Raw genomic sequence first — 19,857 nt, forward strand, 5'->3', positions numbered from 1 at the left:
GCGGATTTGGCCCAACGGATAGGGCATCCGCCTACCACAGGGGAGGTCCACGGTTCAAACCCCGGGCCTCCTTGACCCGTGTGGAGCTGGCCCACGTGCAGTGCTGATGCACGCAGGCAGTGCCGTGCCACGCAGGGGTGTCCCCCGCATAGGGGAGCCCCACGCGCAAGGAGTGCGCCCCGTAAGGAGAGCTGCCCAGCACGAAAGAAAGTGCAGCCTGCCCAGGAATGGTGCTGCACACACAGAGAGCTGACACAGCAAGATGACTCAACAAAAAGAAACACAGATTACAGGTGCCGCTGACAAGAATACAAACGGTCACAGAAGAACACACAGCGAATGGACACAGAAAGCAGACAACAGAGGGGTGAGGAAGGGGAGAGACATAAATGAAAAAAAAAAAGAAAGCACAGAGTGCCTTGGCTCCAAAGCAGGGGGTCTTAATCAGGGGTCCGTGGACAGACTTCAGGGGCTCTGTGAGCTTGAATTGAAAAAAAAACCCAACTTATTATCTTTATTTTCTCTAACCTCTAACTGAAATCTAGCATTTCCTTCACTTACGAATGTATGCAATAAATTCATTAGAGTAGTATTCACCTCATCTAACTGGCAAAGGGGTCTGGAGGAAAAAAAGGTTAAGAACCCTGCTTTAAAGGTTGGCTTCCTTCCCCCGCCTTGCAAAATTCTCGCAGCTCTCTTGGAGCATTGGTGACAGATTCGGGCACTCAGGCAACTTTCAGGCCGAGGTAAATGCCTGCTCCCTGCGGGCACCCCCACCCACCACGTGTTGTGGCGCATGTAGGTCTCGAGTTCCCCCCAGACTGAAGGTGCAAACACAACCTGCCCTTCTGAGTGCAGACGAAAGAAAACGTGGCCTCGGTTCACCTCCCGGATTCTGGGCTTGAAGCACGTGTAGGACGTTCTGTGTGGTTGGGACGGGGAGTGACGCTAACTCTGAAACCTGAGTGCCAGCCTGGCTGCACGCTGCCAATCCGGCTTCAGTTGTCATCCCGGCTAGGGTTCCGAGAGGACAGCGCGGCCGTCCACGTACCCCGGAAAACCAAAACCCAAAACCCTCAGTTACGCATGGTGTGGGCTCGTGGAGAGAATACAGTTTGCGAAAGCCCGAGAAATACATGGAAAAAGGTATGTCACCGAAGGGGTGGTCACTGACTTCGGATTGGTTTGGTTTTGTAGACCATGAATTCTGTTTTAGGCGAAGGTCACGAATAAAAACAGGAGACATTTTAAAATGCACGATCGTACTAGAAAGTGTAAACTTGGGGTCAAATCCTCAGCTGGTAAAATGTATAGGAAGTTGTCCTATAGAAAACGAGTTTTTCCAGTTTTTTTTTTTTTCTCAAGGTACTTCAGATGGTGACAAATGGGGGGAAACCTATGTTTTCACAGGAAAGCTAAAGGAAATGAACAATAAATCCTCGGTTAATTTTTAATTCTCAGGATCTCACAATAAGCACAGTAATTCCATTTTTCGTTTTGTTTGAGTCCCTTTCAAAGCTATTAAATATACACTCAACGTGGGGTACAGAATCCAGGTAAAACATTGTTTAAATGCTTAAAATCGCCTCCATCCAACTACCTGGCAGAGTTCCGTAGATTTTCAGGGGGCAGGGGGGCGATTCTGATGAAATGTAAAACTATTCAGAGACGCTGCCGAGTCTGGACTGCATGATTAAGAGTCTGCTGCAGATATTAGAAATCCAGACAGTCTAAGGCAAAAACGCCTTCCCCTCTAGACAGACTGTTCTCCAACCTCCAAGGACTCCGCATATTTAGTCACCCTCTCCAGCCAGCTCCCTCTGCCAACCCAGGCTTCATTGGATTAGCGAGTAGTGGAAAAAACCCCTCACAGGAGGGCTCGGGTCAAGTTCGCCGAGTGTTTAATCTTTCTGGCACGCGGCCTGCGCTCCGGAGCTGGGGAGAGGGCCTGCTTGGGCAGCAACGCAGGCAGGAGTTTCTCCTCACCTCTGCCTCAGGCTGGCGTTGTTTCCAGAGAAAAAGCAGATGGTTTGGGTTTGGAAAGTGCAGGCGGGCTGTGGCTGCTCCCCATTCGCGGTCCTGGCCTTTGACATCCCCAGCTCACCATTTTGTTGAACTCTGAGAGCGCGTTCAGGTCACACACGGGCAGGTGTCCTATTTGCCTGGGACATTTACAGGGAGAGCGTGCCACCTCTCTTGGTGGACGGGGGCCTATCGCTTTTGCAGAAAGGAAGCTCATTCTTGGTTCTGAGTCAAATTTATTTTATTTAATCGTAATTAAAAAAAAATTTTTGTCTTTATTTTTTTAATGTTACATTCAAAATATATGAGGTCCCATATACCCCAAACCCCCTCACCGCACTCCTCTCATAACAACAACCTCCTCCATTATCATGGGACATTCATGGTGCTTGGTGAATACATCTCTGAGCACTGCTGCACCACATGGTCAATGGTCCACACTACAGTTTACACTCTCCCCCAGTCCACCCAGTGGGCCATGGGAGGACATACAATGTCTGGTAACTGTCTCTGCAGAACCACCCAGGACAGCTCCAAGTCCCAAAAATGCCTGCACATCACATCTCTTCTTCCCACTCAGCAGCTACCATGGCCACTTTCTCCACATCAGTGCTACATTTTCTTCGATTACTAATCACAATAGTTCATGAATAGAATATCAGTAAGTCCACTCTAGTCCATACCATATTCCTCCATCCTGTGCACTCTGGAATGGTTGTATCCACTCCACATCTATATCAAGAGGGGGCTTGGATTCCACATGGATAATGGATACAATTCTCCTGCTTTGTAGGCACTGAGTCAAATTTAATGTGTGGGGGAAGCAGATGGTGCTCAACTGATAGAGCATCCGTCTGCCATATGGAGGGTCCAGGGTTCGATCCCCAGGGCCTCCTGACCCGTGTGGAGCTGGCCCATACACAGTGCTGCCGCAATCAAGGAATGCCATGACACGCGGGGGCATCCCCCGCGTAGGGGAGCCCCATGTGCAAGGAGTGTGCCCTGTAAGGAGAGCCGCCCTGTGTGAAAAAAGTGCAGCCTGCCCAGGAGTGGCACCACACACACATGGAGAGCTGGTGCAGCAAGATGATGCAACAAAAAGTGACACAGATTCCCAGTGCCACTGGATGATGCAAGCGGACGCATAAGAACACACAGCAAGTGGACGGAGAGCAGACAATGGTGGGGGGGGGTGCAGAGGGAGAGAAATAAATAAAAAATAAACCTTATGAAAAAAAATTTAATGTGTGGCTCCTTAAACCTCTATCCTTGTAAACTGTAGTCAGGATGGAGACTAGCCCATTTCCCTCATGAAATTCTATGTAGCTATTAAAGTGTCTCCAGTCTTCCTGGGTTCAAATTCGGGCCGTATCACTGAGTAGCTCTGTGACCGTGGATAAATTCCTTACCTCCTCTAAGGGCTCAGTTTCCTCACCTGTAAAGTAGGGACAGTCATAGTGCTTCCCTTGTAAAGATGGAACAAGACATTTTGTGTAAAGAACTTAAAGCAGTGCCTGGCACATGGAAAGCATCAATTAATATTGTGACTATCATTCAAGTCTATCTCCTGTTCTTTCACTTATTTTTGGCATTTCCTTCTACATCCATTTTTCCCTAGCCCTGGAATATGTTAATAGTGTTCTCAGTACATTCTCTTTATCAGCAGATATTTAGCACATACTTGTACATATAGGGTATTTAGGGTATTGCGTTTTGAGAGATTGGTTTTTTTTTTTACACAATCTAAAAAGATAACTTCAAAAAATCTGTTCTTTCTATCTGCAGACTGCAAATGCAGCTACAATTTGGGGGGTCGGTGAGAGGAGGTTAGAGTGAATTGGTGATACTTCTTGAAGGAGTCGGAGCTTCACCTGCCTTGACAGGAAAGCACATGTTTGTTTGTACCAGAACATCTGGGAGGACTCATGGGGTCACTGATCCCTGGTTCTTTCATAAATACATTTTTGGAAATCAGTAGGCCCCATAAGAAATGTCAAAAAGATGCCCCTGGCACCCACTAGAGCAGAATGGCCAAAGGGTGGAACTAAATGGCAAGTCCTGAGTGGGGGATGAGGCAGATGGCAGCAGAAAAGGGGACGAGAGGGGAAGAGAGAATAGGTGACTCCTTCAGGGAAGAGAGCAGCTGTTCTGTGCCTCCCAGGTCCAACGCGAGGAAAGCAGAAGAAGGGTGGGCACAGCCACCAGACTGTCCTGGGTGAGGGGGCAGGGCTGTTGCGGAGGAGGAGGATCTGCTCCTGCTGCCCTTTTGAGAGATGGCGAGACGGCTGGCTCCCCTGCCAGGACCCAGAGGAGGCACTGAGCCTGAGCAGTGGCCGGAAGGGACACAAGTGGTGAGAAGTGGTGAGAGAGCCAGGCCACCGTCACCTTCTGAAGGGGTGGCAGTGGCCCCAAGGTGATAAGGATACACAGAAGCTACAGCCTCAGTGAGTTGATACCCAGAGAGGAGGGATGAGGGAAAGCAGCTCTGAGAGAAGAGAAAGGTCACTCAAGAATTGAAACTCCAGCCAAGTTGTTCTTGCATGAAAGCACCAGAAATATTGTCAATATTTAAAATCTCACGAAATGTAGCATCTACAAGTCCTTTTTGCAATTAACAACTGCCTTGAAACCCAATCCAACTAAATTTTTAAAAATGAGTCAAAATAAAGAACTCAGGAATAGAAAAGCTGTGAATTCATTTAAAATCAAAGTCTAAGGGAAGTAAAACTAAAGGAGAGAATTTAAAGGTCCTCTGTAAATATTATAACTAATCAATTTGGAAATGGGTAGAAAAGAAGTAGGAAAAATCTGAGTTAAGTAATTCCTCATCTATCCAAACAAGGAGCCAGTAAATACCATCTGATGTTGAAAGGTACACATTAAAAATAACAATAATTTCAGCTCTTAAAGTTTCACATAAATATTTTCTTAATTTAGGGGGATTTTTTAAAGAACTAATATCTTTATCAATGAAGAAATATTTGCCCAAATTTCACTAGTTTCTTCACTTTTCAGTTTCTTTTTCATCTGTTATTCCTAGGAAGATTAATTTTATTAATTTAAGATTGCATAAGTATAGGCTCTTTTTGAACATGTCCATATGGAGTTATGGGATAATAGATCCTGTGCTAATTTGTAGAATAACTTCTCTATATCAGGCTTTATACCTGTAAAGATATGGAGAGATATCTGGAAAAATGCTGATCAAATATTAGTAATGATTATTTCTGCATGGTAGGATTAGGGGTCATTTGAAAATGTTATTTTTTAAAAATTTTCCCTATTACTCGAATTTCTCTTTTTTGCATTTGCTGGACTTTCACTTAATTTTGCTTCACTTATTTTATATTTTAACAAAACTGTGCTATATTTAACTTTAGTATTTAAATTTTGTTTTTCAAGATGTATATAGATGGAAATTCTTTTCTCTGAGAACTCTTTCCTGGTATAACTATTGAATCAATTAGTGTATTGTCCTTATAACCAGCAGTATGAGTGGGAAAATGGTTTAAACCAAAGCTGGTCATGTGTTTACAGAACAAGAGACGATTCTTTTGGAGGATTTCAGGGCACAGAGTTGGGGAAGAGGTGTCATTGGTACAGATGGGATATCTTTATTAAATAATGTCCTAAACCAGTGGTTCTCAACTGGGGGTGATTTTGTACCCACCCACAAGGGACATTTGGCCATGTCTGGAGAAATTTTGGGTTGTCACAGCCTGAGGGCAGGAACGCTACTCACATCTAGTGGGCAGGGGCCAGAGAAGCTATGAAACATTCTTCAATCCACAGGACCATACCCCATAACTAAGAATGTTAACAGTGCTGAGGCTGAGAAACCCGACGCTCAGCTCTTGGAAAAGGAGCCATTATAGAGACAATTCACTCACAACACTGAGCCCTGAGATCTAGGATCCAATTATGGAAATGAAAGCTCTCTAAGAAGCTGAACTTACTCTTTCTGGCCACTGCGGTCATTAGTCAAGTACCTTTATTAAAAAGACCTTTACTGGTCGGCGGACTTGGCCCAGTGGTTAAGGCATCGGTCTACCACATGGGAGGTCCACGGTTCAAACCCCAGGCCTCCTTGATCCGTATGGAGCTGGCCCATGCACAGTGCTGATGTGCGCAAGGAGTGCCCTGGCACTGTGGGGTGTCCCCCGTGTAGGAGAGCCTCACTCACAAGGAATGCGCCCTGTAAGGAGAGGTGCCCAGTGTGAAAGGAAGTGCAGGCTGCCTAAGAATGGTGCTGAGGAATGACACAACAAGATGATGCAGCAAAAAGAAACACAGATTCCCGTGCCGCTGACAACAACAGAAGCAGACAAAGAAGACGCAGCAAGACACAGAGAACAGACAACCGGGGTTGGGGTGGGGAGGGGAGAGAAATAAATAAATAAATACATAAATAAGTCTTTAAAAAAAAAAAAGAACTTTTCTGCTCTCCTTTGGTCTCCAGTTAGTCTTCAACAACAGTACAGATTCATATTTTTCACCAAGGGATGGTTAATTTTAATTGTAATCAGCAGTTCAAGTCTAACCAAGGGCAGATGTAGTTTCCACCTTCAGTGACCTTGAATGATCTGGTCTCTGATTTCAGTCCTTACTGGTTTAATGAACCCGGCTAGAGTATGTGAAGTCTCTGTGAAATCTTTTGATGGCCTAGACTCAGTTCCTTGACATCAGCAAACTGGACTGGCCTTAGTATATAAATGTGTAAGGAATAGACTCCTGGTTCATCATCAGGACCATCCATCACTGTGTATCGGGGGCAAAGCATCAATGGATGTGTGTGGGGATCATCTCAGGGGTGGGGATCATCTCAGGGGTAGAGAGACTTTGCTGTCAGCCCAACAGTTTTCACAGCTCTCATGCCAAAGAAACTCTGCACAAGCTAGAAGGACCTGCCTGGTTTATGATTACAAACAGCCCTCCTGTGATCATCTCAGCATCTCTGGCTGCTTTCGGAATTCAGTATCCCCAAGGCCAATTATTTTATTTCAGCCACAGTCACTTCTCTGGCAGTGTTTCCTGCAAATGTCTCTTTTCATGAAAACTGAACCTGGAAATGGCTTATGACATACCATCTGACCTTATTATACAAGGGACAATGACTCTTGTGCTTATTAGATGCCAGATGAACTGATGAACTGAATTCTGGGAATAAATCTTTGATAAGGTCAGAAGCCTTTGCAGAAATAAAATGCTACCCCTGGTTGCAGGGATAGCTTTTCATAATGCCTTAAGAATTGTATTTGATTTAACTCTATTTTATATAGCTTAAGAAATGTAGAATTGGCTTTATAGCAATATAGAATACGTCAGTCCTGGAGTAGAAAACTAGGCTTCATGGGCTGTTGGAGGCATTTGCTTATAGCTAAATAGCTGATTGCTGCATAGATCACCAATGTACAAGAGTGACACTAGGAAGCAAGTGTATGGATTTGTGCAATTCTGCCAAAGCAGTACTAGTCAGCAAGTGAAAAAAGATAAAATATGGAGCCATTGTCTACCTCTGTCGAGATATGGGTCTTGTCTGGGGGAGAAAAAAAATGTCTTTTCTTCAGTTCTCCATCAATGAATTAAATCTGAATATTATATCTAAGGCTTATAACAAGGTTTATTCCTAAGTATAGGCCATAAAGATAGATTGAATTTAAGTAGAGAAATGTAAAAACCTGTCAGGCTTCGTCTGAGAGCAATTGAGCATCTTGGACCACAGCCCGGGTTGGGCCTCAGCTTTGCAAGCCCTCAAAATTGACAAAATTAGTTCATCCAGGCTTGATGAGGCTCAGAAGGCAACCTTTTAGTCATCACACTCCAAAGAGGTGACTGCAGTGGAAGCTAGAACAAGAATGGATTTAAAGTGAGACATATTGCCAACTAAGTCAGAACACTTAGGTTTCATGGAATCCATATGAGCTACAAGTGCATCCAATCTATAGATTGAATGGATAATGCTTCGCACATGTGTGCTCTAGGAATTCACAGATGTGTGTACCTGCTGCTATAGATTGAACCACGTCACCCATAAAGACAAGTTCAGGTCCTCACCCTGGTCCTGTGGGTGTGAACCCACTTATAAATAGGATCTTTGATGATGGCATTAGTTAAGATGAGGCCAAATTGAATCAGGGTGGGCCTTGATGCAAATTTGGACACAGTAGGAAAAGAGAGGCAGGGGGCCAGACGGTCATGTGACAGAGGCAGAGACTGAATCATGGATTGCCAAAATGCTACGAACACCAGACGAAGCATGGCCAGCTGATACATTGATGTTGGGCGTCTAGTCCCCGAAACTATGAGAAAATAAATTTCTGATGTCTCAGGTCAACCCATCTGTGGTACTTTGTTACAGAAGCCCTGGCAAACTAAGATCTGCAGTGACAAATAATATTTACATTTATAAGACATGACTGCATTTGTGGTTGGGTTTTTAAATTATGGATTTTTCATAATCAATAGATTCCAAGTACACATTTTGAATAGCCTTCACTTTTCTTCGTTATATTTTCATACTCTGAAGCTGCCTTTTGTGTACTCAACTGGGACATCAGCTGAGGCGGTGTATTTCAGGCTACTGTGTGGTGAGGTTGCCTACCAACTGACTTCAGTTTTAGTGTTTTGGCTTTCTTTGTGCAGTAATTGTACAATTATCTGATTTTTTCAGTTTCCTTATTGTTTTCTAAAAGGACATGGAAAATAAAGTGATAAATGAAATGCCGATACTAGCGTCTAGATGCATAGGTCTCATTAACCTAATTCAACTGAGTCCTTAGACAAACCCAAAGTAGCAAACCTTAGGTTTCAAATGAACACTCGTGGGATATAAGCTTGTTGGTTTTATTCACTTGTAGTGAAAAAGAATGAAATTAAAGAACACATGTGAAATGTTGAAAATAGACTGTCTGCTCTTGCGCTCTAAACTTTAGTTAAGGATATTATAATAAACTTGAGTTCTTTGGGAACCATCTGTTCCTCACAAGATGCAAATCTATTGTTGGGAATTTTGCATATGATTTTGAGGAACAAATTGTACTATATGTTGGGGTGGATGAATCTTAGAACTTTCATAGATTTAGCTTTTCAGGGTGTCCTCTCCCCTGCACACCATAGTGCTCCTAATCTCCCATAGCTGCCACCCTTCCCCCCACACACACCCCTACACCCCCTGTGAATGGAAACAGATGGTTCTTTGGCTCCCATTTATCTAGACTCCATATAGTCCATCACGATTCTACAGATCAGTATTTCTCCAGGCAAGTTGTAATATATGGATGATTCTTTTGGGGCAGGTTTTGTATTTGAGAATTTGCCTACTCCCTAAAATTTCTTCATAATCCCTGAATCAATACTCACAGCACTTTTGTGGTCATTTGTGGACATGCACAGAGCAGCAAAAAATTTCATTTGCCTGACATACTTGTTCCCAGCTGAGGTTGAACAAGTGTCTTTTTCCTGGTCTATTTAGGGTCTCATTTTTCCCATTTTTATGCTTCCTTTTGGTGATTTTGCTGTTTAAAGTGGCCCCCCAGTGTAGCGCTGAAGTGCTGTCTAGTGTTCCTAAGTCCAAGAAGGCTGCGATATGTCCTGTGCCTTATGGAGAAAATACACGTGTTAGATAAACTTCATTCAGGCATGAGTTATAGTGCTGTTGGCTTTTTTTATTTTTCAGGAGGAACCAGGAATTGAAATTGAACCTGAGACCTCATACGTGGGAGGGAGGTGCTCAACCACCAAGCTACATCTGTTCCCAATGTTGCTGACTTTGACTTCGATATTAACAAATCAACAATATCTATTCAATAAGTTGTCTTTAAACAGAAATACAAATAAAACAAGGTTAAATACTGACATGTTGACAAAAATGTTGCGCTCACAGGAACTTAACTCTGTATTTCCCCGAGGAGCAATGGTTCAGTATTCTATAACTGTGACTTTATGGAACATGACTACTGTAAATCATGAGAATTGACTTGAATTGCAAATAATTGCAAAGTAATATTTCCTGGGGACTGGGTTATTTCCTAAGTCTCCCTTAGCACACATTTCAAAACCACCTCAAAATTGGTTATTCCTGAACAAGCATGAATCCACGTGTTTTGTGTTGACTTCCACTAGATTTTCTATGAGGTCAATTTCCCTGATTTTATTCTTAATTTGATTCTTTTACCACCCTCTTCGAAGAAATGTTAGTTTAATGCTAAAGTTGTAATAAATGAAATCTTAGGTCTTTTATATTACCGACAGTAAAGATTCCAGTTATTGTTAATCATGTTACATTTGAATAGCACTGTATTGTTTACTAAGCATTTTCACACTCAGGGCCTTTTCATTGTCTGATTTTATATTAGGAATGGAGAAGGAGAGAAGGATCCCCCACTCCCTCCATCACCCCTGGTGTCTGTGGCTGTCCTTGGATTAAGCAGTCTTTCCCACAGTCCCTTTCTAGACCCTTTTTCCTAGGCGACTATGCCAAAATGCAATCTTATGTGCTATCTTTGAAGTACTCAAGCAGGTGAATCTCTGGAGAATGTAGAAATAAACATACCTAGAAGTACGCTACACATCGATCTTATCATTTAGTTCTCAGGTGGCAGTCTTAGTTTTGCAATTTTCAAATTATTTGGGGGTACCTTTCAGGAGCCTCCATATCCTCAAGGTATAAGCCCATATGTCAGTTTACTAATTAACAGGGTGTTTTTTTACCTTTCTCAGTGTTTGGGGTACCTCCTCACCAGAGTCAGTGTACCTGGGTGGCAGAATCAGGTATCAGGAATATGGACTTGAATGGCTTGGGAAGACATTTGGCCAAAGCCTTAGGAACATTTCACGACCTTTCTAGTGCAAAATTGCCTGAAAGAGAATATCTGACTTCCAGTTCAGAAGGCCTTGTGAAGAAGGTTGATTGGTCTTAGAGATGTAGAGAAAAGGATGGCAAAAGGTTGAATGCAGAATGGTGCAGCCTCTGTGTGAGACAGTTTGGCAGTCCATCAAGAAACTGAATATAGATCTGCCATATGATCTAGCAATTCTGGCTAGGGATATGTTCAGAAGATATGTAAAAGATGGAAATAATGCAAATGTCCATCAACCAATGAATGGATAAACAAAATATGGTATATACATGCAATGGGATACTATTCGGCTGAAAGAAGAAATAAAATCGGGATGCATATGACCACATGGATGAACCTTGAGGATATTATGTTGAATGAGCTAGGGCAGACACAAAAGGACATGTATTGTACAGTCTCACTAATATGAACTAAATACAATGAGTTAACTCAAAGAGGTAAACTCTAGAATACAGGTTACCAGGAAACTGATGCTTAATGTATGTAGAATTTTTAATAAGGTTCATTGTAAAAGTGTGGAAATGAATAGAATTCATGGTAATACCTTATAGTGAGTATAAATAATACTGCTGATTTATAAATATCATTGTGGCTGAAAGGGGTAGTCTGTGGATGTAAATGCCAATTGGAAGGAAGCTAGAGAATAATTTAGGGACTGTGTAACAGTGATTTTGGTGGTAGATGAAGACTGTGGTTAATAATATTAATATAAGAATGTTGTACAAAATGTTAAGAATATGGTGGGACACGAGAAAACTGCAACTAATGTAACTTATGGACGATAGTTAACAGCAATGTTGTAATATTTTGCAACAATGGCAAGGAAGATAGTATATCAATTTTAAGAGCCAACTATAGGAGGGTAAAGTGGGTATGGGATTTTTTCCTTTTGTCGTAATGAAAACCTTCTAAAATTGACTGAGGTGATATCAGCACAACACTGTGCTGAAAATGAGAGCCACTGAGTGTACACTTTGAAAGGATTGTACAAAGCAAGGGATTGTATAACACGGGGAATCCTGTAGTGGAAGATGGACAAATATGAGAATGTTCTCTCATGAACTATAACAAATGAGTACTACTAATACAGGGTGTTAATAATTGGATGGGTTGGGAGAAAAATACACCAAATGCAAGATATGGGCTGCAGTTGGTAGTAATATTTTGACGATGCTCTTCCATAGTTTGTAACAAAAGTGTTGTTGGTGGGGTGATGTATGGGAGTCCTGTAGGGTGATATGCGTGCTTGTTTTGTAAGTTCACAACTTTTACTATGCTCTTACTGTTTATGTATGTTCATGTGTGAATGATATACTTCAATAAGAATATTTTTAAGTGGAAAAAAAAAATGTTGACCACATGGACAGTCCTCATCAAACACTACCTAGGGGGAAGAAAGACTGAACTGGGGACTTTGGGGTTTTAGTTTCAAGAAAATCTATAATGTGAAAATAGCTAACAGTGTAGCTATTAGACTGACTCTTTTTGACATCTTTGGCAAGATGATTCCAATTATGAAATGGGTGCCCCAGGCTCTCTGAACTTGACTCCATTATCATTCAGTTGACTTAAGGCCTCCTGTTCTGATTCTAGGGACCCCAAGCTCCCCTTCTGGTTATTCCTTGGCTGTCTGTGTAGGTTTTTGGGTAGGGATCACATGAATTTCCAGTGTACAGCAGTTGCTCAAGGTGAAACAATAAGATAACTTCTGATTGTGATATAGCTTCTCAGATAGCCTGGCTGCAGGGAGAGATGCACGTCCACATGAAGGCAGCATTCCATCCGTGGGATAAATGCATTCATCACTGTGTCTTGAATAGATGAGACATTCTAGAGGATACCCTAAGCACATGGGCATTTCAGTTGATGTCGCTCTTGGAGCACAGAAAAGAGCAAGTTTCTGGGATTTCGAAGCAGAGCATCAGCTCCTAGAATATGGCTACCTTCTAGAAGTTCCCACTGGTGGGGTAGTTCCCATTTCCGGCTTTACCTAACTTTCCCACCCATTCTTTCTCATCTCATTTCTACAGGTCATACATTGATACTTAGATTTGGTTAGTCTAAGTCAGTTCCTGCAAGTCTGATGAACTCTGGAACAAGGATCAATTTCATGTTTTGGACTTCGAGGGGCGTACCCTAGAAGCTAGGCTAATTGATCTCCCTCAATTAGCGGCTCTGTTTCTTCAACCTCTAACTGAAACGTGGGGCAAATGAAAAAAGAGGGAGGCATATCTTCTGGAACATGCACAGTGTTGGATGTAGTTGCTATTTTGCTGAAATATGGTAGAAACTAAGTAGATCTTCAGTGAATTTATACTGAATTATTCTCTGATTTATAAATAATCTATTAGCAATTTTAATATTGAATGTGAATCAAGGTAAACAATAGAGTTATATACATATAAAAGGTATTCCATGGATAGTACAAGAGGAATAAAAGGGCAGATATATAAAATATGACTGAGTTAAAGTTGTTGGCTTTTAATGATAATAAAGAATTTGCCAGAATTAGAGGAAATAGGCTAAATTTATATTTGTTAATGGACAGAGATGGGAGCACTCGATTATACTTTAGGTCCTTGGGCGGACTTAACCTTGAGCAGATTTAAGAGACATTTAAATCTGCCTGAAGGGAAAACTTACTTCGGAAATCTCAGTAGAGGTGAAAATTGACTTCAGAATCTGTAAACTTAAAGAAAAGGCCCAAATTCCTGAAATTCCTTTATCACACAAAAGTGGTATCTTCTTTTAGTTCTAAAATATTTAACGCAAACTTGAGCATCTGAATATAACCATAGCTGTGTGGATCTAACCCTTTGGCTACGGAGTATCCGCCAAAGGTTTCTGAGAAGATGGGAAGAAGTTTAGTGATGGCACTGCAGGTGGACCTTCTTTAGCTGACCTTAATGGACCCTCTCCACCTGCAGTTTTCCTCTTCTGCCTCATGGTCCAGTTAGGCAAAAGGACTTCAGTCTTCTTGTGGCTATGAACAACGTGAACATTTGGTTTCTGGCCTTCTCTGGAGGCTATTTAGAGAGCCGCTGGAAACTTGGGGAAGAGGGTCGGGAGAATCATAGTGTTCCCATTTGTTTGGGTATATTTTTATTCCCAGAGCTAAATTCAGGTTGTGGTAGTAAAATGGAACTCACTTGTTAATTGGTTTGTGCCAAGTTTAAGTACTAAAATAGTCCTCAACTACAAAGGACTGGACTTTTCCCCCCAAGGAGTTCCTTGAGAGTAATCTCTTCCCTTCCCCAGAATTAAACCTAGAGTAATGAAAAATAAACAAACACGCCCTTACTGACAAACAAAGAGAAAACACTCCGCTGATGTAAGGGTTCGCCATGGGGGATCTTTCTAGCATTCTCTCAACTGAAAACACAAGCAAAGCTACGGTGTTCATTACCCTGAGGTTACAAAATAGTAAGTAGTTATTAACTGCTATTAAGGGGAGCTATAATTACAGATGATCGAATGCAGAATATGTGGTTCTCTTACCCCTCCCTTATTTTTAATATGCCAGGGATTCCAACGTATCTTCACACTGTTTTTAAAGTCTCCACTGATCTCCAGCCCCCAGCATTTCCTACCCTCCCAAAATAATATTAATAGCATCACTTATCTACCTAAAATAAACCAGGAGGCACTTCCAGGACAGCTGGCGGCCTTGGACGCTCTTGGCCACAGCTTATCAGCCTCCAGTGGCGTAGTTGTGGAGTAATTAACTTTATTATGCATAGCAACATCCTTAGCAGTGTCACGTCTGCACACAGGAGCAGGAAGCAACCCTAGAGACCAGCTTCTCTGGTGCTCTCATCTGACTCAAAAAGGTTAAATTACATGACTAATAAGGCAATTTGGAAGCTTATGTGTGTTCACTCACGGTGCAGTTACCCTCGTTATTCATTTACAAGCACAGGAGAGTCTGTTCTCTATGTGACTGTGATTTGAGCATGTCAAGAGTCCATTGGATTATTTAAATGACCAGAAAACACAAGTATTGGGAAGTCTGTGGATAAATCGGAACCCTCGTGCATTGCTGGTGGGAAAGTAAAATGGTGCAGCCAGTATGGAAAATAGTTTGGCAGTTACTCTAAAAAGTGAAAAAAAAATTACCTTATGGCCTGGCAATTCTACTTCTAGGTATTTACCCAAAAGAATTGAAAGCAGGTGCTCAAATAGATGCTTGCACATGGATGTGCATAGCAGCATTATCACTATCGCTAGAGGATGGAAACAACCCAATCTGTTGATGGAAACAATCCATCAACAGATGGATTGACAAACCAAATGTAGCATACCCATAGAGTGGAATACTATTCAACCATAAAAAAGAGTGCAATTCTGCTACATGCTACAACATGAATGAACCTAGAAAACATTATGCTAAGTGAAATAAGCCAGGCACAAAGGTGGACATATTGTGTGATTCCATTCGTTTGAAATATCTAGAACAGGCAGATTCATAGAGATGGAAAGTAGAATGGAGTTTACCAGGGGCAGGGAGAAGAGGGGGTTATTGCTTAATTGGTGTATAATTTCTGTTTTGAATGATGAAAATGTTTTGGTAATGGATGGTAGTGATGGTAGCATAACATTGAGCCCATAGCTACATCTTGGCATTTTGTTGTCACTCCCACCCAACAAGGTATAAATTGTGTTTCTCTGCTGAATTTCCAAATTAAACTCAGAACTTACTGAAATGAATGGATTTGGAGAAGTCCCCTAAGTACCTGTGTACGATGCTAGCTTAAGTTAAGTCCTGCTGGACTCTTAAGTTAACAGAGCCGGGGATACAACCTGAAACCTGTGTGGTCTGTGATGCTTGTGGTCTTTTAGGGAATGCAGTGGGAAGACAAAGCCAGATGGAAGCTTTAGGCTGGTGGATGAATACGGCAGTGCATGCATATTTTACCGTTCATCCAATGGTGGCAATGCTGACCCACTGCGAGTAGTTCCTGACATTTATATTTTCTAGCAGTCAAATTAAGGGTACAATGATCTTTCCACTGCTATTGCGTGGTCTCCCCTCCTCAATATTTTATGTATTTTGTGAGATACCTGGCTTGGGCTAATGGACCATTTGGTAGCACTGGGACTAAATGGCCAATATAGGAACAAAAACTTTGCCTTTATGGGAAGTGGATTTGGCTCAACTGAGATAGCATCCACCTACCATATGGTAGGTCCAGGGTTCAAACCCAGAGCCTCCTGACCCATGTGGTAAACTGGCCCACTCACAGTGCTGATGCATGCAAGGAGTGCTGGGCGATGCAGGAGTGTCCCCCGTGTAGGGGAGCCCCACGTGCAAGGAGTGCGCCCCAAGTGAAAAAAGCCCAGCCCACCCAGGAGTGGTGCCGCACACACAGAGCGCTGACACAGCAAAAGGACACAACAAAAGGAGACACAGATCCCCAATGCCACTGAAAAGAATATAAGCGGACACAGAAGAACACACAACGAATGGACACAGAGAGCAGACAATGGGGGGGGAAGGGGAGAGAAATAAATAATAAATCTTTAAAAAAAAAAAGGAACTTTGCCTTTTTTTGCCATTGTGAGTATATCTAAGGCTACAGATGTATTTTAATGTCATTCCTTTATTCACCTAACATGAGCTGAGCGCTTCCCATGATAATTAGTTTTGGACAGGAATTAACATGGCATCTGCCTCCAAGAGCTGTTCAGGCTAGCTGAACCAGCAAACCCATAGAGATACTTAAGAAGCCAAAAAGGAAGGTCAGTGGAAGAGAATTGCTTGGGGACTTCAGGGAAGGCTTTGTGGAGGAAGCAATGCCTCAGCTGAGTATGGGAGAAAGAAGAATAATTCCATGGCAGGTAGAAGGGAATTAATGGGGGTAGTGGGGTGAGAGAAAGGGTAGTCCCAGCAGAGTTGACAGTGCGAGCAGAGACAAGCTGTTGAGAAAAAGCAATCGATCCATTGCTAAAGGTTCAGATTCCTTTACAATCAGTTTTCCCTGTTTTAGCAGCCTTTGGCAGGACAGAAGGACCTGCTTAGGCAGAATGAGTCTGCCTCCAGTTGCAGAATGTCTTGGAAGCATAGCTGGGATCTGGGTTTTGACAGAAAGCAGGTGCAAACTGAGCTCTTGCACAGTTTGGGGGCCAGTTGCCCCCTAAAAGAAGGGACCGTAGGTGCATTCTAAGCAGTTAAAGAGCTGCATCTGCCAAAAAAAAAGAAGGTAGGGCCCAACGTAGGCAGGTGGTAAATATATTAGCAAACTTTAAGAAACCAAAGTACAAGTCTTTGGGTTGATCAGCTATATTAGAACAATCCCGCCTTCTGTCCACCCATACTTCTTCTGTGTTTGGAAGGAGAAATGCAGAGTCATAACATTTTGACACCAATTGCATGTCACAGCATCTTGGAACTTCATTCGTCAAGAAAGGTCGGCTCTTCTGATGTTTGGACTCTCCTCTACTTCCCTCCTCCCCAAGCTCAATTAGTCATTTTCTCCAGCTGTTGTTGGTAAGGAAACGATAAACATGCACATAACTTAAGTATGACAGTATGATACAGAGCTGCATTTATGCCACTGCTGTGAAAACCAGGCTCATGTGTTAAGAAACCGCAATGGACTACAAGGCACATCCCTTCCTTTAAAGCATGCTTCCTTCTGGTTTGGGTGCTGAGATGGTATTTTTCCAAGAACATCTTAGCAGCCCACCACAGACCAGCTGTCCTATCAGAGGGCAGCTCAGAGAAGAAATAGCACGCCGTATCAGGAAACACTTCCACTCTGTTCCATCCACTGGTCCATAGCTGGGGACTTGCTTTAACCTTCCCTCCCCAGGCTCAAGACTGGGGAATCTCCATAGCTGGTGATCTGCAGAAATCAAGTCAGCTCTTGTCACTCCCTGCCTCCCCGCCCTCAATTCCTCCTTCATCAGTCACAACTGTTGTTCCTCCCAACTGTGAATGCCCTGTGGAGCGAGCTGGGGAGACCAGAGCTAGCTGGAATATTAATATGCAGCAAGTGTGTGACGGATTTTAAAAATTCAAACAAAACAAAGCAATTGCTCCCTACTTTTAAGGGTATGGGGCTTTGGTTTTTGTTTTTCTGCCTGCCCCATTGCTGATTTGCCTTCTTGGTTTGTTCTTCGTTGCAATATTTTCAGGGAAGGGAGGATATCTGAGCCCAGGAGAAGAGAGGCTGGAGAAGACACCATCATGTGGTACAATTACCCACATCCCTAGCGTGATTGGGACCTTGCATTCCCCTCCCTCCATTGCCCTTGGCTTATGCAGCCCCTGGAGGAGTGTGATCAAGGTGTAGAGCCCAAAGATGGAGGCTGGAGGAGGTTTCCGAGTTAAGGAGATGAAAGCCAAGCTCCAGAAGGCCAGCTGGCAGCACCACGTCTTTGTTTCTGGCTTCCTTCTCTCCACACTTCATTGAACGTACTCCAGCACGCAAAGGGCAGTGCTGTTTACCCCCACAGACATTGGGTCGTTGTTCTTCTAATCTGTTTTTCATAACTGTCTGCTCGATTTTCATCTCTCTTCTCCCCCATTTGATTCATCACTTCTCTCTTGACCCTGAAACCATCAGCCTGCCCATGCCCAAACACTGACTCCCCCAAAGATAGGGCCTGGTGAGGATATCTGTCACGCGGGACTCCTTGTTCACTCGTCTTTATCAGGAACAGAGCAGCAAAGGGCTGGGACTATTGGCTTTGAGCTGGCATTCCTATCGCCTCATGGCTTTCTAATTCAGCTCAATTAAGGAAGTGGTTTCTTGTGTGTAGACAGAGTTAAGGTTTATTGTAAAGGAGTGTCCAAGATTACAATACTGAGAACAAAATAGCCCAATGATTACTTATCTATCCTTCCTTATATGAATGTACTTTACCTAACAGATACATTCTTGAATATGTATATTTGAGTTGAAACTTAAGAAAAGATATTTACATGCAGCAGTGGCACTAGTTACATAAATGAAAATGAGCTTTTAAATGAACAAGCTGCCTCTGGTTTAGCTTCTTTATAAAAACAAGTGTGCCAAAGGCTGAATCGGCATAATGAAAGGACACCTGAATCGTGGCACATTCCACTCAGTGTCACCCAGGCTGAGGCGTGACGGCCCCGTGACTGGGCTTTATCTGTGTCCATTCATTCTGCGGCCTTCACGTAGACCTGCCTTCAGCCAAACCCCAACTCTCCCTTTCCTGCGGCAGATTACGTCTGCTGGTGACTCAAGAGGACTTCATTTATTTGAAATTTTAAATAACTGTTGTCAAGGCCCGAATCATGCCAGGCACAGCGAGTCACAGTCTCTGCACGTCGCCCAGCTGGAGGCTGGTCCCTGGAAAATCCAGAGAGCCTCACGCAGATCTGATTCCACCGTCAAGGTTGGAGAACGCTACTGTCTGTGGGGGCGGGTACCTCGGCATCTGCCAGCCTATTGTGTAGAGTCTGTTCCTTCTTCCCACGTTGAACCAAGAGATGTTTGGAAACACTTGACATTAATGACATTTCACTCACCAAATGGGCTTTTCCCCTTTACCAGGTAAATCAGAAAGTACTGTGGGATTTAGTCTCCCTGAAAGTTTTCTCAACATCTTCCAAGGAAAATCCCACAGCCCCTTGAAACTAAATTCTTCTTCAATGATGTGTGTTAGGAGCATTTTCGAATGTCTCCTCGTTCACATGTGTCCCCTCTCCAAGTATTATGGGTGTCATAATGAAGTATTTTATCCTAAAAGGGGACAGGATTGGGCTAAGTGTCCCCAGGGCATTTCTATGCTGTGATTTGAAGGGTAACGGGGCCCTGCCCTGGCAGTCCTTCCCAGCGGCCTGCTGTGCAGGTGCGGCCAGCTTGGGAGGGACCCCATGGGCATATTCTCAGTCATCAACTCTCCGCTGCAAATGGGGCTTAGCTGGGGACCCTCGGCCCCTTGGCCAGTCAAGGCTATGGACGCTGTAGATAATCCTCCTTTCCTTACACTCACTCACAGGTCT

At 43.1% G+C, this 19,857-nt stretch overlaps 1 protein-coding gene and 1 long non-coding RNA gene across 2 annotated transcripts in view; one reads left to right on the top strand and one right to left on the bottom strand.

Annotated features, from left to right (window-relative positions):
• Nucleotides 1–19,857, bottom strand: part of NEDD9 (neural precursor cell expressed, developmentally down-regulated 9) — a 190,193-nt gene that overhangs the window by 78,929 nt on the left and 91,407 nt on the right. The gene's annotated exons all lie outside the window — the stretch shown is intronic.
• On the top strand, nt 1,054–9,876 carry LOC139437298 (uncharacterized). Its single transcript, XR_011647037.1, has 2 exons — nt 1,054–1,146; nt 9,698–9,876. It is a non-coding gene; the product is annotated as an uncharacterized lncRNA (long non-coding RNA).

This window comes from Dasypus novemcinctus, chromosome 22 (assembly GCF_030445035.2).
Source record: "Dasypus novemcinctus isolate mDasNov1 chromosome 22, mDasNov1.1.hap2, whole genome shotgun sequence".
Taxonomy (NCBI): Eukaryota; Metazoa; Chordata; class Mammalia; order Cingulata; family Dasypodidae; genus Dasypus; species Dasypus novemcinctus.